This window comes from Zosterops lateralis, assembly GCF_965231275.1.
Source record: "Zosterops lateralis genome assembly, chromosome: 4".
Lineage (NCBI taxonomy): Eukaryota > Metazoa > Chordata > Aves > Passeriformes > Zosteropidae > Zosterops > Zosterops lateralis.
In genome coordinates this window covers 48101607-48127833 of record NC_139765.1, presented here as the reverse complement: position 1 = coordinate 48127833, position 26227 = coordinate 48101607, and positions in this window count along the sequence as shown.

The window sequence follows — 26227 nt, the reverse complement described above, 5'->3', positions numbered from 1 at the left end:
TTAGCTTATGAGCATACACATTCATCACTGGGATATGCTCTCAGCTTCATATTGTGTTTTTGTTTCAGATCTTCTTTTGCCTTTTGTTGTAGTGATAGATATCTGATATCTTCCTTCCCTCTCTGAAATTTTCTTTTTTTCTGGTTAAAAACCAGCCAGTTTACTGTATTTAATGATTTATGAAAGGTTCAGCAAATAGAGGGATCAGGTTTGGATTTATTCTGAATCATTTTGTCATAGTATCTCAACACTCATTTGTTATCAACTTCATACCCATAAGATGAAGAATCATAGAATCATGGAATGGTTAGGATTGGAAGCAACCTTAAAAATAGTTTACCTCCAACCACCCTGCCATAGATAGGGGTGCCACCCAGGATATACACAGGAACCCTCAAAATTTATTTTTTAGATGTCGTTACAAGCTTGGGGGTTGGGGGCCATGAGATACAGCAATTTTTTAGCAACTTCATTTCACATGTGGCATTACATATTTACATACACTTTTGTATCTATATATCCGAAATTACAGAGTTCTTGAATTCTAAGAAAACTTTTCTGCTAACTTTAACATTAACTGTAAAGATAATCCTCAACATTTGTCTTTCTAGAGTTGAATATTTTGAAAATTCAGTGCTGTCTTTGCCAGCAGCATGTAATATGCAAGGGAAAACAAGCATGTAAGGATGACTACCTCCATAGTAAACTGCAATTTAATGATGTACACATACAAAGGCAGGAAGGCTCACACGACAGGTAAAATCTTGCTATACTTGTCCAAAAAGTCTGTAATCTCAGGACTGGAATAAGAAAATCAGATGTGTGATTCAATATTCTTTTTTTTTATTTATAATTTCACCTCAGATTTTGGTATCAATGTTTGGCAAAAAAATGCTGAATTTAATGGTGGCTATATATTTTAAACTTTTCCATGGAACCTTTTTACTGGTAACTGCTTCCTACAAGTGTGTAAGCAGCACACTCACCCTCTCAAAGGAAAACAAAACGGATAAAAGATGGTTTGCCTTAACGAAAATTCTTTTTTGTCTGAATACGACCAGTCTAGCCAATCTAACAAGTTGTATGACTGGGGATTTCGTGATATTCAGACAAGGGTGTATCATGAGTATTGGGTCAAAGTGTCAAAATATCTGGGAGTATTAGTGAAAAAGGGAATTCTGAAGGAACTCACACATTGTCCATAAGCACATTTTGTTTCCTAGGTAACAGCTCCCGGTGATTCCAGTCACACATCCAGAGCTGTACATGGAAGCCATTTACTGTCTACAACTTTGGTTGGTCGATAGCACTGCCTGGTTTTGAGCACTGGTTTTTGGCATAACATCTCTTAACTACAAAACAAGCAAGTACATGCAACACCTCCTTTGCTGAACACTCTTGTAATGTGTACTGCAGGTGGTAATCGTGGAAAAAACAATTTCAGTCACAATGAAATTGAAAAATTTGGAGGTACTTTGGTAATTAGGCTGTTCTGGAGGCAAAATTCTAAGTGCTTCTCACTATTTGTAGATGAGGCTTGATGACAACACAGGCTTCTCCACCTGAAATAAGCAGGAACAGAATATCTTATTCTGGATAGATCTACTTCTCTATTTAGTAGTCTATAAATACATCCTGTGTAATCAAAGCAAGAACTTTATGTTAGCAATTTAACTCTTGAGTTCTCATTTTTCCTAAAAGAGGAAATGAAATATTCTTTTAAACAGAAAGAAGTATTGTATCATAAAAATAATTCAGGAATGTGCAGGTCTAATGAATTGTGATGTACAATTTTACTCCACTTTACAATGAACTTCTCACAGCAATTTAAGGTTTCTTTAAAATCTGATTTTTTTTCTAGCTATGCAATGTTATTTTATTGTGCCTTATTGTCAATCAGAATTACATATTTCATTTAATAATTGTTACCTTATCACTTAAGTTCCAAGAGTGCTTTGCAAAAGTTGTTTGCTTGTCTTTGTATGACTGCATATATGTTATGCTTCTCCATAAATGAGACAACGTGATTAACATTAAAAAAGAAAAATTAAGGCATTTTTATTATTTTTACTGTGATGAAAATATTGCCTCTTAATGAACTATAATGAAACAGTACTTTACACACTGTGTGAAAAGTTGCCAAAAGGTGTAAACCAATTATTATGACAAAAAAGCGTGAGTTTGGAAGAGCCATTTCTCTCATGAAGAGCATGTGTGAAAAAATAGGATGAAGAAATCCTTAGGGAAAAAATTAATTTTAATAAGCTTCTATGCATGCACAAAGACTGTGTAAACCTAGGCTCCATGTACAATGGGTAATACGGTAAACACCAAGAAACCTCCAATAAGAATCCAGAACTGTCTTGCCGGTTTGTGAACAAAGCTTAGTTCCATTGCCAAATGACAATAATTTTGTGTTGGAGATGACTCAGGTGAAGGCCCTGGCCATAGTCCCCTCTCATGGGTCCTCCCTGGAATACCCAGCCACTTGCAGTAATTGCTTTGATGCTTCTCTTTCCTTTCCTTTTCTGATTGCTTCCTCATGTCCTGGGGTGTTCTAAACTGTCTGGGCAGTTTTTGTCATGGTTTACCTTGAGGAAATGAAGGTTTAAATGAATACAGAACCTTGATAAAATTATTAATGCAGTAAGGTAGAGAATTAAATGGAAAAGCATTTCTAGAATCACTGATGCTCTTTGTCCTTAGCAGGCTGTATCTTATTCTTTTCAGGCCTGTCATTTTTTGACACCAGCCAAATCTTATTAGAAGGGGCACAATATACTGAGTTTGAAGGTATTAGGAGTTTAACTGATACAACTGCCATGTACCCGGCAGACTATATGAAGTACCTATGTACAGCTCTTTACTGTGGAGGATGTGCCATGTGTGAAGTTCAGTCCCATGAACTGACTAATTCAAACCATGTGCATTCCGAAAAAAAGTATTGTGGTGTTTCTGACTAGAGACTTCACTGACAGAGTACAAATATTCTCTCTGTACATGTATAGTCCTCTACACACGGTTGAGCAGTTGTCACTGTTAGGAACATGAAAGAACCTATCACCATCAGGTTGAAGTGAGGAAAGAAGGGAAGTTTATTATGATTTGGGGTTTAAATAGGACTTGGAATTTGGTCAAGGATTGGTAGATGAGAGAACACCTCTCTGACCCCAGTGGTCAATTCAGAAGTCCATCACAGAGAGGTATACAAAAACAATCTACTTGTTTATGTTACATGTGTGAAAAACTCCAGGTCAAGAATGTAAACAATCAGAAGGCTAAAGAAGCAGGGTGACAAGCCGAGGCAAAGAGATATTTCTTCTGGGGATCCTCTATCCATCTGATGTTTTCCACTTGATAGAGTGGAAGAAGTTCAAAGGCTTTTTTCTTACAACAAAGCAGTTCCTTCATTTTCTACAGATGTGCAGAAGCAAGAGGGTGTCTGTAGTGTAATGTAGGGAGGACGCACTGAAAATACCCAGGAAAATTTCAAATCTGATCTCCAATATGGATTATTTATAGGAGTGATACAAGAGTTGGTGAATATGAAGAGGTCAAAAGCAAAACAGAAATTAAATACTAGCAAAAAAAAAAAAAAAAAAAAAAAAAAAAAAAAAAAGATCTATTTCAGCATAAATCCATCCTTCCACTAGGGAGATGTAATTAAAGTTTTTTGAAAATTCACTTATCCAGTTCCCATCAGCATCATATTGAGCACTCCTGTGTCATAGACTTCCTCACATATCTGCAAAATTCCTACTTGCAAAATTCAGTCTCCTACTAGACTTCCAAGAAATATTCCCTTATGTCTAGTATCTCTCATGTATTTGACCCCTTCACAATTTGTTAAGAAAAGTGGAACTGAAAAAATTAGATGTAAACTGTAACATACTCAAGCACAGTAAACAAAGACCATGCAGTCTAATATCAGTAATCAGTAGTAGAAGAATCCTGTCTCAAGCATCCATAATTTTTCTTGAAATTTGACCATGCAGATATTAAAGTAGAGACAATTATATTGGAGAATATATTTTCAATAATGTTCCTTCATCTTTCTCTCAATTTACTTAGCCCTGAAAAAGTTCTCTGCCTGGAGTCCAGAGGCTCTTGAAATCAGCTGGTCAAGGACATCCAGTTCAGCACTACCAATACCAGCCTCTAGTTGTAATGCTTGAATGCCACTCAGATAATTGTGTTTTCTGGTCACTGATGCTGCCAAGCTGCATGACAATGACCATTTTTCTCTCTGTTTAATTTTCACTGTCTAGCTGTACTTTTCTTTCCATAAAATTAATTTTCTTCACCCTTTTTCTCACTCTTATCCTCTCATCTTGTATGTGTGACTAATTTTAATTACTCTGGCGTTCCCCTCTGGGATGTGAACAGGAGGCTTGATATTGCTTTGGATTGGTGCCCAAAAGGACTGCACTTTCATTGGCCACTTGTGTGTTTTCAAATAAGACATGAGAACATTAGTAATATTATGAAACAAACCCACCTCAGGAATGCAGTAAACTAGAGGAGAACAATGTCCCATGCTTTTCTCACACAAGATGCAAGAAAGATGTGAAACTTTGTCTGTGTTCTGCGTGATGAAGGCAGATCAGATGAAGTGGGACAAGTTCAGTGTGGCCCATGAGATGGCTCTGCTCAGTCATAGTTTCACACATCTTTGGTGTTACACAGTCCAGCTTCTGATTATTCAGCTCTTAGCTGGCCTCTACCATGGGAGGTTGCATCCTCACAGCAAGGCATTTTTTGTCTATCTTTTGTGTCTCCAACAGGCAGCAGTATGCCTGCTGTTGCAATGGAGAACTAGTTCACACAGCAGTGATGGCTTGCTGACGTGTGACTGACTCGGATGGGCATGTAGTCTAGACTGTCAGCTGGGGAAAGATGAAATAATGTAGGAATTCACCACAAAAGAAGAAGACATCTGAGTAGAATCTGAAGCTAAATATAATTTTTATTTATCTTAGCATATTTCTCAGGCATTCCAATAGATACTTCACATAAAGAACAGGAAATGCCTCTGACGAACAATATCATCAGAGAAAACTAGAAGAGAAATTTGAATTTCTACACAAGAAGCATTAGAAATCATAAGAACTAAAATATGTATATTGAGAAAAGTGGAATGTGCAAGTGATTTCACTACAGTAAAATGGAGAGGACTTCTAGAAATGTAAGTCTCAAACATTTGGAATATCTGGGGAACTGGCAGATATTTTTGCATGTCATTAGTGTGTCATCAACAACAATTTGTCAGCAGCTAGTCTATTATAAAAAAAAATAACTCATGGCCTTTGTGAGCCTGAATTAAATATGATATCTTTCTAAATCAAAATAAACTCAATAAACACTTCTCTGCCAATTAACCTACTGGCAGCAGCATTGGCTGATTATTTCTGTGACTATCTCAGCCTTCATGCAAGAGTGATAATTTTCCTAAAACAGATTTTGGGTCGTTTGTTTTCTGGTCAAGTTTCTCAATAATGTTATTACATACATTCATTTCTTTAAGGCAAAGTTTTAATGGCCAGATCAGAAAAAGGATTTTGTGTAGGTTTAAAAACCTAAAGGCAAGTGAAGCTGTAGGTCCTCTTTCTCTTTTCCCTCTAGCCTGCTTAATAACCTGGGAAGTATGGGAACCATAAATACTGTCAGCTTCTCCAGTAGAATTTCCTGTATGTTTACCGTTCTGCTCCTGACCATGACCAGCTGTAGTGCAGTCTGACATTTCTTTCAAGCCTGGCCCATGAATGATTCTCCATTCAGCTCCTCTTCAGTACATGATTTATTAGACACTGCTACATCAAATCTAAAGAATATGACTCTGAAAAAAAATCCTGCTTGAAACGGTCTTCCCAAAAGCTCAGTGGTTTTTGTAGTCATTTGCCATGTGGGAAACATACACTCAGATTTGTCTAAGGGGATGTGAACTTTTATTTCTCGAGACACTTTTGTAACCATTGGATTGTCAGATATCTTGAGGTGAAATACACATCTTAACAGTTTTCTCCACCTCTAATGTCAGCTTCTAATGTCCTTGAGCACTTAGTGTCCTAACCACTAAGTTACATATATATGAAGTTATGCTTTCTCTGGCTCCAAGAATATATAACCAGTCTACACACATGGAATCAAAATGTTCCATTGCCCTCTGTCATAACTTGAATAATATGTTTCCTTAGGACATGATGTGAATTTAAATTTTAAACGCCTGAATTTAAAAAGAAAAAAAAAAAAAAAAAAAGAAAAAAAAAAAAAAAAAAGAAGGCTTTGGAAGTGAGACTTACCTCCGTTTTTGAGGACTTATATATCTCAAAAAAGGTTCTGAAAATTGCGTTTGGAAGAGGAATGGCATCTTCTGTCAATAGTGTTCAGTACATGATGAATGCACAACCTGAAACACTGTCCCCATCCTTCAGCATTTCTGTAGGAGATCTTGAAGATTTTGCAGTTGGGCCCATGATATCCTTCAAATCAAGCACATGACTAAGGAGAGTATTAGATCTCCCACACAAATATTGTTCATGCAAGTTCATACAGAGATGCATTCTCTGTTCTTATAAGGGTTCTTCCTGCATTAAAAATCACTCATGAGAAGACTGGGTAGAATGTGATAATACCGTTGAAACTGAGTACATTTACTTCAGGTAACAAAAACTGTGCTCTGAGGTATAACTTTCCTTTATAAATAGCTGAAAACTCTTCATTGTTAGCCAGATTTAAAAAAAAAAATAAATCAGTAGAAATTAATTATATGACTCAGATAGGATAAATCAAAGATCTTAATTTAGGACGCACCTTCAAATGACCCCTATACGGGAAAGATTTACATACAAAGAAACTAGTAAAATTTATCAGGAAAATCCCCAAATCACTGCACTGTGTAATTTATTGGCACTAAGTCCTCTACTGTTATGAAACAAGATGTTCAAGAAATTAAGTTGTCATTGAACAAACTAGAGTTTAGATGCACCAGATTGTAAAACTGCAGAACTCCCTCCTCCTTTAGCAGCCTGGTACTCATAATAGAGTTGGTTTTATCTATTGAGAAAATTTTCAAGTTTGATCAATTGTGTTTACAATGTTAAAATGGAAATAATAAGTGCTGATTTAGAACAATTAATAGCTAATTTGACAAATTGTTTCAGGTGATACTAGACATTACTCTTTTTTGTTGGTTCAGAAGGTATTAAAGTCAGTTCTTGAGAAGAAACAGTGATCCCAGAATAAATGAGGGTTCTCTTTGACACTTGCACTTACTACTGAGCATGTTAGAGGATATGGTTCATACCACATGGTTCATTATTCTAGCACACTGCTGAGTACAAGGCCCCTTAAGTTTTAAGGAGGGCAAGAAAAAATCCGGGCAATGGTATTTCAAAGGCTTGTGGATAGGGCACTTAAAGACATGGTTTAGTGGTCGACTGGGCAGTGCTGGATTAATGGTTGGATTCAATGACCCTAGGGGTCTTTTCCAACCTAAACAACCCTGTGATTCTGTGATACGTTATAATCAAAAATTTATAATCAAAAATTTTTATAGGTTTGATTTCTTCATGTCTGGAAACAAGAAATGGGGCTTCAATTTTGCAAGCATCCCAACCAAGAATACTTTGAGAAAACGGCAAAAACCTGAAGATGTCTTATCTCTCTAATATCAGTTGAATAAGTAAAATTACTCTTGATTGCTCTCAAACAATTGTTCTGATATTTAACTATCATGGATCAGCTATTACTGAAATACAGAAGAATTTGAAAGTATTTTTGTTTGTTTTCTGGCTGAATACCTGACATTGAAATTTCTTTGAGGTTTTTTGCTTTATCTCTCATCCTGCTCATTTTAGAGTCAAAGCAGTGTACTTCATTCTTACTGGTTAAGCATTTCTAAGAGGAACCTGATCCATAAGATTTAAATGGATTCTTTTGTTGTTCACATTCTCATTTTTTTTCTTGCTTTTTACCTTAGCATGCTAGTCTTTCAGCTCACAAAACTGAAGCTGCCCATGCGGGATGATCCCATATAAAATTTCTCAGTTAGGTGGCTAAGGGCATTTGCTGGCTTTTGTTCTGGATGTGCTGTTTCTTCTGAAAATCCAAAATAATTTTACACATCTACCTTCAGCACTCTTTTGCATCACAGACTTAAAGGGCTCCATTTCCACATTACTGGATTAATTGAGTATACATGTTCGTACTGGGAGGTCTTCTAGAACATAAGGTAAATGGAAAGTGTCAAAGTAGTGCTAAACTCACAACACTCTTTCAAAAAGCTCACAGATTGGTGACACAGTAGTTATACTGTACAGTACAGTAGTTATAGAGTTATACCATACTCTACAGTAGTCATACTATAATTTCTGAAGTTCTTTTTTTCTTTTAGTCAAGTTAAATTCTGTGAGTCATATTAAATTCTGTGTATTTTGTGTATTCACATCTTATGTTTGTGGGCCTCATTTTTTTCCATTGCAAATACCTTTCTTACACAGCCTGGATCTCTCAGTTGCAGAAGAGTCACTCCTATTGTGTACTGGTATAACTGAAAGAACATTAGGATTTGTTGTGTAAATGTGAGAACCTGCCATCTGTTTGGCAATGGGAAGATAAAAACTGAGGGAAAACATTAGAGGTGTTAGAATACCTACCAGCTGGAAACTGAGGGAAAACATAGGAAGAAATAAAATATCTGCCAGTTGGAAGAAAGATACAGCTGGTTGCAAAATGCCTGCTTTAAGGGTGCAAATTCAGGCAGCAAGCTACAGAAAGACATGCTGGGAAATCACTCCTAAAAACAGCCTTGAACTAGAAAATTAGTCAATCTAAAGAAATTGTTGGGGAAGATGATCTTGAAAACACGTTTTTTATTGTGGTGTAGCTACCATTTCTCTGACGAATTATGTGTCTATAATGTTTATATTCCCAGGGGAAAAAAAAAACAACAAAAACAAACAAACAAACAAAAAAACACCCACAAAACAACAACCAGTAGAAAATTATATAATTATATTAAGGGAAGGAACAAAATTCTTCAGTAGGAAGAATTACAGGCCCAACTCCACAGCGCTCTCTGTGTGATTTGCTAATTAATAACTTCAAAAGCAGAGATAAACACTCTTTTGTTCCTGTTTATTTGATGATCTTAATTAATTAAAGTACAAGTTTCCTTTAAAAAGTCGAGACTGCCTTTAATTATATTACTAAGTGTGGCACTTTGTTCTTCAGTAGCATTACACAGTGCATGCAGCCAGTTTTGCTGATTGAAGAGTTTTAAAAAATAAGGCAGGCTGTGTGGACATTTAGTAGCTGACTACGGCAAAATTGGTTAACGACTAGTATCATCTAAATGAGGCAGCAAGCTGAAAGACTCATAATCTCTCCCCATGCACAAATTTTAATTAAATAATTATAATGTCCTTCTTGTAATTATTTATCAGTAACTATGCTCCTGAGTATTGTCTTTTTTTGCTTTCATCTGTTCTCTCAGCTCAGCTGTACAATGAAAAAAAATCAGTTTCAAAGATGTGGTATGATTAATTCTTATTACGGAAGGCCCTATTCTGCTGCCATTATTCAGCCTGATTAGTACTTTACTGCACAATTATTCACATTGAGTTCAATGGTTCTGTGTGTGCACTAAGGTACCGCTCAAAGGGGTGGCAGAATTGGACCCCAACTAGCAGCAAATTTGGGACTGATGGTCCAAAAGGATGGATAAGATACCCAATTCACATTTTCACCTTCTTGGTGAGAATCCAGTCAAGGAAAGACTAGCCCTGTAAAGGCTTTTTATGCCTCTGAGGCTCATTCATTGGTACCTGTTCTTCCACCCGGGGACATGGAAAGACAGCTCAGCCACAAGAATCTTTAGCTCTTGCTGAAGTATGGCTCCCACACCATTTCCTTTAAGCAGCTAAGCCAGGCTCACTCATGCTTAAAACTGTAGGTCTTGGCATCTCAGTAGCTATCAATAAGATGCCTTTCCTAAATAAAATTTAAATTATTTCATTCAGTCGTTTTCTTTTAATACATAAACTGTCTTGACATATAACCATGAGAAAGCATGAATACTCAAATGCCAAATACACAGATGTCTCCTATGGTGACACAATAGAGACCAAATAATCAGAATAAGATTAAAATTATAAACATTGACCGTGAGTATCTCAAAAATGTCTTCTTAAAACTGACAACAACCTTGAGATACATTAAAACCTGGACATAATAAAGTCATGTGTGTTACATAAAGAAAAAAACATCAAGAGCTGCAGGTCAACTATTTTTAAATAAAAATGCTCCTTGTGGAATATATAGGGATGATATTTTCTTGAATGGGTAGTGTAGACATTATGCTATTATATGTATGTGTTATGAGTCTGTGTTTAGAGACATGACAAGCAGTTCTAGAAATAGGAATGTCTCAGCATTCAAATTTCAAAAAGAAAATCCTTAAACTATATCATTATATTGCACAATTGAGAAGTGTAATAAACTATTATGAAACCTTATTCAGTGGTGTGCAATTATGGCAAAGTAGGAATGGCTTTGGAATCTGGATTTGTCGGAATTGCTGACTAAGATACAATTTCATGCAGAAAATAAAGAAAAAAAGACAACTTTATTCAGGGTATTCTGCAATAGCTAAGTTTACAGAAATGATGGGGTCTACTCCTTTTATGCAATCTCAGTTAACAGTTCAGAATTTCTCTCTTAAAATGTCTCAGACTTGAAGACAGTATTGGGTGTGTACAGCGTCCACTCAGTTCACTTCTATTGGCAACAGCTTTGAAAGTTACCATAGAACATGGAATGACCAAATGAAGTAAATATTTGTCTCTTCAGTCATAGTACACAAACTCAAGAGGAAAGAGCTGATTCTTAAACTGTAAAAAAATATTATTAGGAAAAGAAAACAAGAAAGTTAATCAAATGGAGATATGAATTGTGCACTTCGACAAAGCCAGATTTCACAGAGTCCTCTGCAAGGTAGTACTTGGATCCCAATGGGATGCAGCACATATCCTAAAACTTATTCATCTTCCTGGATAGTGCAGACAAAAAGGATCCCTTTCTTCCAAGTAATGATTGTGTTTTCAGTCCCAAAAATTCATCCTAGTAGTGATCTGAATAAAAAAATGTCATGGTGGGCAGTGTCCTGTAGTCTCTGCTGGGTTGCCTGCTTAACACTCCTTTTAAGAAAGTTACACAAAAGGAAAAAATGGATATTAATCTTTTTTTAAACAGCTGGACTTCTCATGTGAAAAAAAAAGTCATCTTTTTGATACAGTGAATTATATTTTTTGATGTTAAATATTTTTAAGAGGCTAATAGTCGAAACACATTAAAACAAACAGTAAGAAATTCTTTAACTGTATCAGGGAGAATAGGCTAAATAAGTGCCTGGGTCAAAATGAACCACTAAAGTTGTAACTAAAACCAATGAAGAGATTGTGGAGAAATTACATGAATTCTTTGTAATCAGTCTTCGCTAATGAGTATGAGACAGACATTTCTAACTCAAGGTTAATTTTTACAGATGAGGCATTGTCAGAGAAAGCGGCCTCTGAATATGAGACATTTTAACAACTAGATAAAGTTAATGGTAGAAAATCCCTGGGGGTGGATAATATTCATTTGAGAGTTTTAAAAAGGAAAAACAAAAAGTAGCTGAACTACTAAGTAAAATAAGCAATATACCTCTAATAGCAGGAGCCATTCCTGAGGATTGATTTTTATCTAAGGGAAGAAAGAACAAAGGATGACCTTGGGAATTACAGAAAAAAGGAACAGTGCTTTATAACCACTGAAATTGTCCAAAACCATTTTCATAACCAGCCATTAAAGAACCTTTTTAAAACTGCCTAGGTATTACTGCTATAAATGTATGGTACATTTTTAATTGATCTTTACATTTTCTCTGGGTGTAATTTTTATTTTTCCAAACTCACAAAAAATCAGGAAGGAAACCACAGATATTTGGAGAGGAATACAAGTAGGTATAATTTATGTCAACTTGCAAATTCTTCTAACAATGTCTTTTGGCAAGGACTGTTGGCAAATATTAATGACAGCACATTGAGAACAAAAAATTCTGTCATGTACCAAAACCAGTTTGGTGCATGGATAAGGTTTGTGAGCCAACTCAGCCAGCCTATCTGAGTTATTCAGGATTTAACATGCCCTAAATTCACATATATTATGCAGGAAAGATAGTAATTTTTTTTTCCAGGCAAATTCTTTTTTTCCAGAAGAGCTGTGTCACTTAAAAAATCCCCCAAACCATCAGCAACACCTGTAGCAATTTTTGGGAGACCCCTTGAGCTGTGGAGTGCATGCCTGTCTGGAGAACACTAGATGAATACTCGTTCCTCCTCATAGCCAGTGGGATGCGCTGCTCTGAAGAGCAACAGAGCTGTGGGCTCAGATTAAAAGAAAAAAAAAGAAAAAAAAAAAAAAAAAGAAAAAAAAGAAAAAAAAAAAAAAAAGCAACCTGCAGGAACACAACTACTGGAGGAGGGCATAGGCATGGTTTTTGAAAAATTTGAGTGGAGATAAGTCCCAAAAAAGAGAGCAAAAATACCAGCAAACATCTTCACACCAAACATTTAGGATGTTCTTGTGCTTTACCTCATTATTGAAGTTAGCTAAAGATTCTCACTCTGGCTTTTTTCATGGAAGAAATAACCCTTTTAGGGGGGATATTTACTTTGCAAGTGATATTATATTGCTGGAGAATACTGCAGATATAAAGATTGTGAAAATAATGATGAATAATGGAGACAAGTTTATTCTGTAGCACATTAAATTATTAGGAATAATATGCAAAACTGTACACAGTGAATTACAAGGTAAAAAATATTTCCAAAAATATTTTTCCTTTCTAAGCTCTCTCATATCATATGATCACCTGGAAAGCAGTAGATTGATCCTGAAAAGTGATTTGCCACTAAAACCAGCATTTTTGATGATTTTCTTTCCATTAGCAGAAGGATAAGTTTTGGCAGGTGGTAAATTGCTTTCTGTAATCACAGTTAAGTCTATGATAGTGTTTAGCAAAACAGTAACTATAGTTCCCACTGACTATTGACAACAGTGAGGGTAGAACAACAAAACTTTTGACATCATAACAACTTCAATGCTAGTTTGAACTTTTATAGCTTTTACTAATCTTTGGAAAGACAAATTGTGGCTTTGTTACATTTATGGACTGTTCTTGTTGCCAAGATATCAAAGTATAAGTAACTAAGCTTTGATGTTTTCTTGTCTTGTATAGGCTGAGATATTCCTACTTTCAAAGAGAGGAGACAATAGTAAATTAAATTAGCTCCTAATATAACCACACTATACTAAGGCTTTTGTCAGCTTAATTGTGTTTATTAAAAGTATGATTTCTTCATGTTGTAACCAAATAGAACAGTGAAACTTTCTAGGGCATTGTAGACCAGGCCACAGTGACTTTTTCATTTACATGTTAATGGAGTCTGCTCCTGTAGAGTTAATTGAAGAACGTGCATAAAGATTTGTTTGCTCTGTGGACGGATGCAATGGAAAAATCTGTTTAAAGCTGTACACTAGGGTATGAATATTGATGTGAATGGGAAAGTAAATTATTATAGGAAAGTAATCTTTATCACATACGCAATATAGTTTAAATTCCATGGAGGGAAAGACGTATATGCGGTTTCATACATGCCTTAATTTCAAATAAGAGACAGCAGTGATTAAGAAAGTAATATACTCTTTGTTTCCCCTACTGTGCTTCTTGCAGTGTTTCTATATTTCTAATTCCAAATAACAGAATCTCAACTGTCAAGGTGGACAACCTCAGGGATGTGTGCAGTATGTCTTTGAAACCCCTCTGAATATGTCAGCTTGACCTATGTCTTTCCTTTTTACTTTCATTTTCTCCATGTCTTTTCTTGAAGCCATGTGAAAACAGTTTCTTTAAGGAACCATAAGAAAGCAAGCTTAGTAATAGATTTTCTGGAGGCGTTGAGGGTGTTTTCCTGCAACCTCGTTGGCCACAGCCCACCAAGAGACCAATATGCCTTGAGCAGCCTTTTCCTACAAAGGAAAATGAAGGACCATAGGCTGAGGCTGCATGAATTTGAAGCTGATGGGAAAACTGTGGGTATTCACCCTTTGAGTGCATGGATATAGGAGAAAAAGATGAGTAAATTATTTAAATGAAGAATAGGGGTTCAGACAAAAAAAACAAACCAAACCGACCAAACAATCAAACAAAAACCTCAACTTGTGAATGCTGTTTAGGCTGTTGCATTTTGAGACAATTCCTTTCAGAGAGACTGCTTTTGACTCTAGACAGCTCAGAACACAATCCACTTGAGAAAACATAAGAGTGAGTACCCACTCAGAGGTCCATTGATTCCAGCTTTCATTGCAAGAGGGCGTTGATGTCTTTCATATATCCTGTGTTATATCTGGCACCCCCATATAGATACCTGAGGTACTCTGGAACATCTAAAATGGCATTAGATACTGAAGTTTAAGAAATGAGCTGAGCTTTCAGGATAGGATTTGGTCTAGGATTAAGACACCTGGATGTAGACATCTATATGTAGCTGTTGGCACATCACCTGAATACTTAAATCCCAGCAAAATATCATGAAATAAGTTGCCAAAATATAGCACAATTTGAAATAATCTTGGGCTTATCTGAGACATCCATGTGGGGTTGGCGGAAGTGACATAGTCCTGAGACATTTAGGAGTGAAAGATGGAGGCCAGGTGGGTCTCCTTATGCATTGGAAAGGCCAACACCCAAGCTTGTTTAGTCAGCTAAACAGTGGTTGCTATTTGGTGTTCAGTGAATACCATAATAATTTTTCCTAAATAATAAGAAATAATAACTTTTCCTAAAATATAATTTCAGTGTTTTCACAGAAAATAGTAAATTATATATTATATCATTTTGGATGTTGTTATGTTTTCTCTTGGCTCATAAATGCAATGTGGCTAATCACAGTTTTGCCAAACATATGTTCAGAAAAAAATCTAAGACATATTTGGCACTGTTAAAGAGATTGAAATGTAAGTGCAATGCCATAAGTTGTTGGGGCAAATTTCAGGCCCATTGATCCCATGAACTCCCAGAATAACAGAAAGTGGTCAAAATGTGATGATGTCCTTTCTTCTTTAACCATATCTTCTGCAAGAGCAATAAGAAATAGTAAAACCTAGAAGTGTCAAGGCAAACCACATTCATGAGAATGCCCATGGACAGAGAGAGACTGAGAAAAAGTTTGTGCCACTATAGCAACAGCCTGTGTCCCCTTTGTCCTTGCTCCCAGCCATATGCTCCTGCTACTTCCTAGCACTTTATTTGGGACTTATCTGATCCCAAGGAAACTAGATTTAAGGTGTTAAAAAGGCAGAAAACTAACATTTGCAAAGAGATGATGGGACATTTTTCTGCCAGTTGATTGAGTTGAACCAGTTCACTCCAGAGGTGGGCATATGCCAAAGCCAGCACAAATGGAGAAGATTGGAACAATGGCAAAAATGAGACACTTTTCACAGCAGCTTGCTTTTTAGCTGGACTGAAGTGTCACATATAACTGTAGTCTCAGGTGGATAAGTTTTTTGTTTTTAAAGCACTCTGGACCCTTGCAACATCCACAATATGTCTTTAGGGTTATCTTTTCCAGTGGGAAAATGCTTTTAGTAATAAAAAATTTCATGCTATTTGTTTTCCTTTTACAGATTTCTAATGTATGGTGGTTGATGAAACTGATGAAAACCCTGAGCTGTAGGAGTGCCAGACTCATCAGACTACGCTATCAGGTGACACATAGAGGAGATGGGGAGCCTCACAGTGTGCCAAGCCCAAAGCCTCAGCTCTGCAGGGTGCCCTTTTAATGGAGCTCCCTCATCCTGCCTTGAGCTATGAGGAGTGTGACTGTCACAAGCTGGCTTTTATTTTGAACAGCTGAAAACAGCAAACCCTGTACACAAGTAAGCAGATAGGATTTCATGTGCGTAATGAGGCTGTGTGCATGTGGGAAGGGTGTCCTGTTCATTACACTGCATCTTCACTCTAATGTGTAATTTAGCTTCAAATTTGTTAAAATTTGCATGACTGGCAAGTTTTTACCTTACAAATTCTCTTTCACATGTTTATTTCTTTAGCACACAGATCTAATAAGACTGAGTCAATAGGCTTGGAGCTGCTAATCTAGTCCTGTCAGATATGATGTTCTACAAACAGGGTGTCTAGTTTCTTTGGACAGGAGCTGGATTTGTTGGATACCAACAGTTTGGTTACTTTATGCAATCTCCTAACAGTCGAAAGAAATTGGAAACAGTAAGTAGCCTTTAATTTAGGGCAAACAAATACTGAATTGGCAAAGAGAAAGAAAGAAACAACAGGGCTGAAGCTCATATTATACCTAAGATTTTTAATAGTATTACTCATGTAAATTTAGGTCTGTAATGAAAGTATACCAACCCTGGCTTTGCTGTCCCTACAAAGGCTATGGCGGTACTGGGATCTTTTGGGTATGCCTACTAATTCTGCTGCTTTGGGCACATTGAGTCTGTGAAGAGAGATTACAGGAAACACCCCCTAAACTTAGATCCTCTGCCTCACACCTCAGCTAGATGCCTCCAGCAGTTTTAGACAGATGGTGTAAAAACCCTCTTTTCTATGTAAGTCAGTCAATGGACTATCTGAAAACACACACACTAAAAGACTCTACAAAACTGCAAGAGAGGACTTGGGGTCACTGCATACCATGCTGTTTCCGACATTTGCATCTAAACAACGGGCTCTCTGATGACACAGACTTAGAAGAAATACACTTATTTCACTGGACTACACAAAATTGATGAAAAGAAATTAGCAGTAAAGAGTTTGCAGATCAGGGTTTGGCCTCTTGGGGGTAACAAAGTAGATTCTGAAAGATACAGAACAGCATTTCAGCAATTGGGTACCATGCTTTACTAGGTTACTTAAGACATTACCAGTAATGTATTGCTTAGTTGTACCCATGTACACCATTAAAGTTATTCCAGTGTGGCACAGAGTGAGCAAGTTGAGGTCAAAATATGCCAGCTGGAGAATAATAGGGAAAAATGTTCCTTCAATTTCTGCTTAATGTTCTATAAAAATAAAGAAGCCACTCACTGGCACTGTGGATATGTTTACTTACACTACATTATGACTACTCTTCTCTGACTTAGATTGGCTCCTGCAATATCTCTTCCCATTTCCCATTCTTGAATTTCTCACATATTTTCCAGGAAGGAGCAGTTTATGTCCATCATGTTTCTTTTGCTGGAAAAAAATATCATTAACTGTAGCAAGATGTTATTGTAGTTGTTTCGAGGTTTTATTTTTACAATAAAACCATGTTAAAAGGAAAAAATTATATAAACACATAAGCCGCATTTGGCAATGGTATGCATAAAAGTTTTATGGAGACAAAACCCTATAGGGTTCTTTTGGAGCTAATTATTCCAATATGCAAATTAAAATTGTGCATTATTCATTTTTGACAAATAATTTTCATTTGCTTTGGTGTTCTTATGATAAAAATCTGCCAACAGGGTTTCCTCTTAACTCATCTAAGGAAGCCTGTGAAGAACACTCCATATTTAACTCTCTTTTAGATCACTGTGGCTTGAGAATACTTTTAATCTCTTTTCCATTTATAACTGTACTGCTTGACCTTTTTGCAGCAAGGTGTCTTGTATATAAAATGTCAAAGAGAGGATTATAGACATGGGACAAAGATATAGTTTAATTAAAAAAAGTCCTGTGAGACTGAAAAAGGTTACTGGCCCAGATCACAAATATTTAATGCCAGATTACTATTTATGATGTTAAAATAACAAAAAAGGGTTTATGGGTAACTTGTAATTGACCAACCTTTACAGGTGCATATGATAATATTAAGCTTCAAATAATAACTTTCATATTAGCTCGGAAATTAGTTTTAAAAATTTAAGAAATATTTCCTTAATGTTTTCTCTGTATTATAGAACTATCTTTACAACATGAAATAGGTTAATGGTTGAAAGTCTGTTTCTAATTAAAAATGGTACTGTAGAAAAGCATAAAATAAAGTGTGAATTTTTGAAATTTATTTGCATGTTCATTATTTTCTGTCTCTGACATTTAAGCTTGGATAGCAGCATGGGTTCAATACTAAATGAATGATTGAGAAAGACTAATCTAGATTTTGATGCTGATTTTCCCCACAGAAACAGTGAATACATTTCCAAGCTGAACGGTCCTACCAGTTTTCTCCACTTCCGTTCATTTTGTGTGATAAGGAGATGGAACAATTATTTTTGCACTTCATAAACAAAGGGAAGGCTATGCACAAGTATCCCCACAAAAAACCCAATTTACCAGTTCATTTGTGAATTGAAATGACTTCATGTTGGTACTGACTGGATTTTGGCTCAAGATTGGTTGTTAACAAATCAATAATTCAGCAGTGGAGAAACAAGGAAATTTGAAGCCCAGTTTAAAGAGTAGGGCACTCACAGATCTCCTTCGCTTTCACTGACAGATTCATAGAGGCATCAGAGAAAAACTGGCACATCATTTATGCAACTACTTCAGTAAAGGTGCAGTAAATGCATTGTGTAGTGATAGTTTGATTTTTATTTTTTAATATAAACCAAATTTTTGTGAATTTTGGTTAAACACTATGTAAAAGTCAGTAAAAAAGCATAGATAGATAGAGTATAATACAGAATTTTTCTGGGTCTAAATATTTTTAGGGGAAAGTGAGGAAAAGGGTAAGATGAAAAAATCCTCCTACATAGCAGTGGTAATAAGAATCTGTTATAAATATCTGCTTTTGAGTTTCAATCTGGGCAGAAATATTAAGAATATTATTAGCAAAAAATGCTACCAAAATTCCATTAAGAAGCCCCATGCCACTATGGGGCACTCTGGAATTTCTAGTCTGAATGGAAAAAATATTCCTACCAGTAAAGGTATTGCTTATTTACGTTCTATTATGCCAGCTAGCACACTTCAATACTTGTGATAGCACAGCAAGTAAAGAGAAGGCTGGTAATGAGGATGAGGACTTGAAGAGCAGACTGCCCAAAACATGATGACAGTATTTACTCAACACCCCATTGGGGAAGGTATACAATAATTTTTATCTTCTAGTCCTGAAGAGCTGTTAATTGAAAAAGCAGATATTCTAAATAAACCTGTTTGAGTACTGCCTGCTTGGAGAGCTGCGTGTACAGTACAGATGGGATGATCCACCCCTGGAACTGTTCAAGGCCAGGTTGGATGGGGCCCTGTACGACCTGATCTGGTGAGTGGTATCTCTGCCCAAGGCAAGGAGGATAGAACTAGATGAACATAATGGTCTCTTACAACCCCAATCATTCTATGATTCTATGATTTCAGAAAAAACGCCAAACAACTGAATATCTGAAGTAACCGTAGCCTGATCTTAAGATTACACAGCAATACTACACTAAATAGACGTCAATAATTAAAGACTTGTAATTAAACAGATAATGTAATGCAATATGTATTTTCCAGGATCATTACTGTGGTATTTAACTTTTATCAGAAAATAAATTCTATAAACAAAAGAAACATGGATATCATCTAAGAGGGTGTAATAAATTTTGGCACTTTGGCATATAGAAATTGATAGATAATTACAGAAGATGGGCATTACCAAAGCAATAAAGAAGACAGGGAAATGGCTGGGATGTTCTTGGGTCATTGTTAACACAGTCATGAAAGGTGAGTTAGGAAAATCCTGGTTTTGAATTCCTCGAGGTCACACTAACAAGTTGTGAATGATCTTTGGTATAGAAAATCAGACTAACACGCATTAAAACAATGAAACCATGCAATGTTTTCAAAGTAAACAATACAAGGTATGAAGTAATTTGCTTGAAGGTCAGTGACAGAAGTTCCTTCTTCACTCTGCTGCTCTTCTGCTTCTCAGAACTCTCAGGCTGTTGGGTACCTTGGAGCAGAGACCTCCAACATCTACCAGTGTTTTAAGTGTCCATGTAAAAAAGCTATTAATTAGCACACAGACCTCAGCTGTGTTCCCAGACACTGTATTAACAAGTTGCTATCATTTCCTATGGGTCAATGAATATTGATTAAACCCAGTATTTTCTACTGGGCAGTTTACACAGCTCCTACCCTGCTTATTGGCAGCAGGTTACTTCATTTTTCCCAGCTTACCATCCCCATGTGCCATGCAAACCTGGAGCCCAATTGACCACTACAGTACAGGTTGAGTATTGCCACGCCTGGTCCTGTGGCTCCTTTGTCCTCTTGTCCCAATCCTCAACACCTGTACATTATATAAAGATGAGGGCAAATCAGATGTTTATTTAATTATCACACATGGCCATAATTTCAGTAGGCATAGGTTGTTAATGTTCAGTCCGAGGTTTGGAGTGCAGTTAAATATGGACCTGAAAACAAATGTCATGAATTTTTACATTCAGACATATATGGTATGTGTGCAGCTTTTCATAAATACTTGTGGTAGTGGAACTCACTGGTATAATAATTTATTGTTCTTGATCACAGAGCTGTATAAAAATATACAAATCCTCTCATTTTCAACATGCACATTACAGTCACATAACTAAACCCTCCTCTCATCCTGCTGTACACTTTCTCTTTCTTCTGAAAGAATACAAAGTTTTCAGATTATGAAGGGGAAAAACATTTAGCAACTCCAACTACTGTGATCCTGTGGGTTCTGTCAAATGCCACCTATGCCGCCAGATTTACCTTTCAGATTTCTCACCTGTGTCATTGTTGCTATGTAACCATTTCCCATCCTATGAAACAATGGACTGACCCTGCAAACCCGACAGGGCCAGACCTCAGGTTGACTTCACTGGCTCCAGCCATTATTTCATCAGTTGATCTGAAAGGCAATAACAGAAAGGATCATTGTGATCTGACATCATTATCCTCAGGTGTGGAGTTCGGATTTTGCCAATTTCTATTGGACTCCGGTAGAACAAAGCAAGGGTCTCCCATCGTATGTCAGCAAAAATTACTGCCAAACACAAATGCTTTTTTTTCTAGAGCGGTGTTTTTCAGACATGGTGCCATGACTCTTGTTTAGATGTGCAGAGAATGACAGAGATCTCCACCAGTATCCTTTTCTGACTGTCCTTTTCAATTCTTACCCTGCTGGGTAAGACTTTAAAAACATGACTTAAAAATATGCCGTTATAAATCACCCATAAGCAGATTTTGGTGCAGTGATGCCCATTTGAATCAGCAGAGGGCCTGAAAAATTAGTCTTATGAGAAGCAGATTGTTCATTCTCTGCAAGAAGTGCCCTGAGCACCTTCCTTATGTAGTAGAGCACTTAGTCGGGGTAAATATACACCCAGGGTACTGTTTCACACCACAGTTGAACTAAACTAAGGGCTTGCTTCCAGTAAAAGCAGAAGGCGTAAATCCCTTTCCCATCTACTTTGTTTCTTCCTCTTCTGTGTCTGCTCCCAGATGCTTGATGGTTTTTTTCTTCCTTTGCACCACTCTGGCACCCATCTGATCACACAGTAAACTGGCTCAATGTGCTAACCTTGCAAAAAGTAATATTTTGGAGGCATTTTTGCTTGGGTTTTTTCTGGTTTACTTTTTCTTTTTTTTTCCCTGCAGCTTGAATGAATTGAATTAGCCTCTTCAGCCGTCCACTGAGCATTGGCTTGGTCTGGTAGCAGGCCCCAGCTGGACTTCGGTTCACAGTGTGTGTGAAGGGAAAGCAGGGGTGCAGTGCAGGGCAGTGAGACCCCATCAAGGTAACAAGGAGCCAGTACCTCTGTCATCACCACTCTCAAGTATGAAGCTGAAGGCAAAATTTTTGGAGTGTTAGACATCACCTTCAGTTCAGCTTCTGTTCTCCTCTCTCCTTGAATTCCCCTCCAACTTGTTGAATCCTCCTTTTTCTGTTTTCAAGAGAGCGTTGATTGGATTACAACCGAATATACAGAATGTACACTTGAAAAGACACATAAGAGAACACCATAAGCCTTCTGCCCTTCTTGCATTCCTATGGCAGTCATAACTGTATCCCAGACCCTAGAAGCCATACCATGTAACAGACTTAGACAACCAGTTACCTATAACACCAAAGCAGGCCAGTACTTTGTGCAGTGCAAACTTTTGATCTGCAAATTTTAAAACTGAAAATCTTTTCAGTCATGTTCACATTTCCTGAGCAAAACTCATTTAAATTCTCAGGGTTGATCTTAAACTGCAAGGTGGCTCACTTGATTTGTTATGTGCCCAGTAGCTATTGACAAAGATATTACTCACTGTTCTAGTCCTTTTTTTTTTCCCAGAGAAATCTTCCTTATCTTCTTGTGTCTTTCACAAGTACTATTTTCCATAATCCATCAGATTTCATATCATCAGATTGTTTAAAGATGTATGTTCAGATCCCTTTGCTTGCTTAGCAGTGTGTAAACACTGGAGATCTCAGTTAGATTTATATGACAAAGGAAGTGACAGGATCTCTTTGACAAAGCTAAGCAAGGAGTCTAAAGTGTTAGACTTCTCGAAGTTGTAGGTTGGAATGAGTGGCTAGGACTTGTCCTTCAACAGTGACACAGCAGATACACAGTGTAATTTACCCCCATAAGCCAGTGAGTAAAATCAGGGAGTTTCTGTGGGGACTAAGGTAATTGCCCTGTTCAAAAGCTAAAATTGGTGTCTATGGACAATTTTGCCCCATATTTGAGAGCTGCCCTGACTTTTCTGTGGGACAACATCCTGTCATAGAAGAAATGACTAAAAATGGTACCTCATTAGGTCCTTATTATTTCTGAGTAGAATTCAATTTTAGTTCTAGATGATTATACCTATATACATAACATAAAAAAATAATTATGGATAGGATGTTGTTACAAATACAGAGAAGTATTTGCCAGTTCAGTTGTTCGTTGGAAGTTATAGGTATTTAAATAAATGATTAGGAAGTAGACACACATAAGATCTGTTTACTGAGGATAAGAACACAATTTGGCACATCTCACAGTTACCAGATCTACAGTTTTTGCAGTGGCATATCTTCTCTTGGTTGGAGTTTCATCTTGAGGAACTTTTTTATAGACCATGTGAGAAAAATTGCCTTACCTGTATGTCATTAAAGTCTGTGCTCTTGAGTGCTGTAAGTTTACTGACAGCAGTATTGCAGATAAGCAGTAGAATGTCCACAGAGTGGTTTTATGCCAAGTGCTATGGCCGAAGATGTTGTCATTGCCATACAGGTACTACATACAGCTCCTTCAAATCAAGCCATCCAACTGTTTGTCCAGCATCATCTCCTACTGTGGTGGAAGTTTTCTAATATCATTAGCAATTTCTTACTAAACAAACTAAAAACAGACTTTAAAATGTACTATTTTCCAGTTTGACTTTGAAACCCATATGATCATCTGCTCTTCAGGGCCACCAAAGTATTTTATTATGTAGCAATATGTTTCATAATATAAGGAAATACATGTGAAAATATGTGAACAATTTATAGCATCACCTATTTATCATAACATTACTTAATCTCAGAAGACTTAATTTTCTTTGAATTTATCTTGAAAACCATCATCAGGAATCATAGGTCCTAGGTTGTGGAATTCCAGGAACCATGGAAAATGCAAGAAACAGTAAGCAAATGACCCTCAACTTCTGGTATGCTCTGAATTCACCAGATTGGTCTGCCTGTTCAAAGAAGCTTAAAAAGGGTCGGATTTGGCCAGCTGGGAATCCCTGCTATACTGTCCATATGGTTTAACAGGTGGAAGGGTTGCTCACTTCTCACTCTTCTGCAAGAAAGTGGGCGATGTTTGGAGGCATCCAAATAGTGTAAGGAAGAGGCATTTACAAAATCAATCTTTAACCCCTGTGCAGTGGAGAGAAATAGCTTCCTTCAGGGAACATAGCAGCTGAACTAGGCTCCTGCTTTCAATCTCTTCAGCGACTTTTCTGGGATCTCAGGGAGATAGCTTAAGTGGTCCTCTCTGATACACTGGTATAAATAATGATAAAAATCATGCTCATTTGCTCCATAATTTAACATGAAATTTCTACCAAAATGCATAAAATTCATAATCACCATTGTAGTTCTATTTTTATGATTCATGCCCCATTCACTCACGGAGAGAGAGAGAGAGACAAATGGAAATCATGTTAATACTGAGGAATTGTGTCAAGTCCTTGGAAGTTTTTGAGGTCAACAACATGAAAAAGTATGCACGAAATCTAACAATTTAGCAAGTAAAGTGACCTCATATTTATACGAACTCAGGTAGAAGAATATGGCTTTGCATTCACCCTACTTCTGTTCACATTTCCTGTAGTTTTAGTTTGTTGCTCTTAATAATAAGAGATTATTGGAGCAAGTAAGCAACATAAATCTACACCTCCTTCTATGGCAGGCAACAACTGCTGGGCAACGGAAGGGAGAGTTCTCACTCCACGCATTTGAGGACAGTATTTCCAGAGGAATCTCTCAGGACTCATCACAACTCTTCAAACTGAGAGAAAATTACAGGCAAACATTTCTTGTCAGATGAATACCAACAAAAAGCTTTATAAATGAGGATTTCCTCAGCCCAGGAACATTTAGGATTTCGCGGTTATGTAAAGGACCTTTACAACACATCATAACATACTTTTGATGTTTATAATATTGCATAACCAAGGAACATTAAGCTGTCGTACAATGCTGTTATAGTTTTAACAAGGTTTTAAGTCCAATGAGATATATTTTAAACCCATTTAAAAAGTAATGCATGATCCTTTTTTAACACATTTTCCATCTACTTTAAAAGAAATTTAAAAAATATCTCAGAATTTTAGATTCCTATGGATGCAATTTTGCATGTCTGTTTTGAGGGAATTTTGAAATTTTCAAAGCTTTCATGTAAAGCCTGATCTACAGGAACTCCACCTCCTGCCCCCCAAGAAGTAGTAAAGCATGTGTCTCCGGTGCCACTGATTTTTCCCTCACTTGAAAATACAACAGCTGTCTGCCATGACAATTACAAATCTGTCAGGTTATCTAAACTGGGAAAAACCCAAAGATGGTATTAAAAGAGATGCCTAAACTTTCTGAGAATTTGAGCTGCTTGTTCTGTCTCCCTGGGTTTTTGGGCTCTTGCTGCACAGTAAGGACTTGAGAAGCACTGGTCTCCAGTTGTAGAGATGGTAAAAAAGGCTCCTTAGACAGGTAAGAATGACATTGCTGCTTGTGTAGCCCTTGGAAACCCTGGTTTCCTTAGTCTAAAGGCACACTAGCTTTTCCTGGTCCTTAGCAAGGTCCAAACCAAACTTCTAGACAAAAAGATATCTTTAGATCGAAATGTTGCCTGTATTTCAAAAGATGTTTACCAAATATGTACATCTCTATATAGTTAATCTTATTTAAAAGTAATTTTTCAGGAAGAAAATTCTGAAGGTCCTAACCATCTCTCTTCTGACCTATGACATTGCAGTTAGTTGGGCTTCACTGAAAGAGTGACTGAGCAGTCAGGGATAAAAATAAAACACTGGTTCACATGTCATTCATGCTCACAGAGAAAGATTCAGAATGTGCTGACTAAGCAGTGTTTGACCAATTAAAGTGGCTCTTTTGTGCTATTTTATATGAACTACTTCACTGATAATTACTATGACTATTGAATGTCAAAAGTTGCAGTGGTTTAGGTCTAGGCTAAATTATCTGTCCTTTGTGCCTATCAAGGTTTTTATTCCTTTTAACCTCTAGGGAATGCAAAGAACTGTTCTAGTTCCAATACTATTTAACTTTTTATGATTCCCAGGGTCATTTTTAACAAACTCTTCTACCATACCTAGAGCAGGGAATAAATGTGTTTATATTGTTGATATACTTTGCTCTTGGACTGTGATCAGGTGTTCATGCCAGTTTCATTAGCTTTTTTGGCAGTTGTTTATGCAGATGATGAAAAACTGCAGCTAATTCATTTTCAGGGTCTAGCAGCAGTGGTAGGAATTGATTTTTAGGGGCTTATTTTACACCTGGTGGCGAGATAGAAAACATGGTGGTACACCATGGCTCATGCAGTTTAAGGAGGTTCTAACAGTCCTTTAAGGTGAATTTTTCCATTGTCTCCTTCTCTATTGTTTGGTCTGCAGGGAAAATAGAGGAACATTGTGAATTGGTGATAACTACATGGAGCCATGTTACCAGACTAGCTCTTGCATATC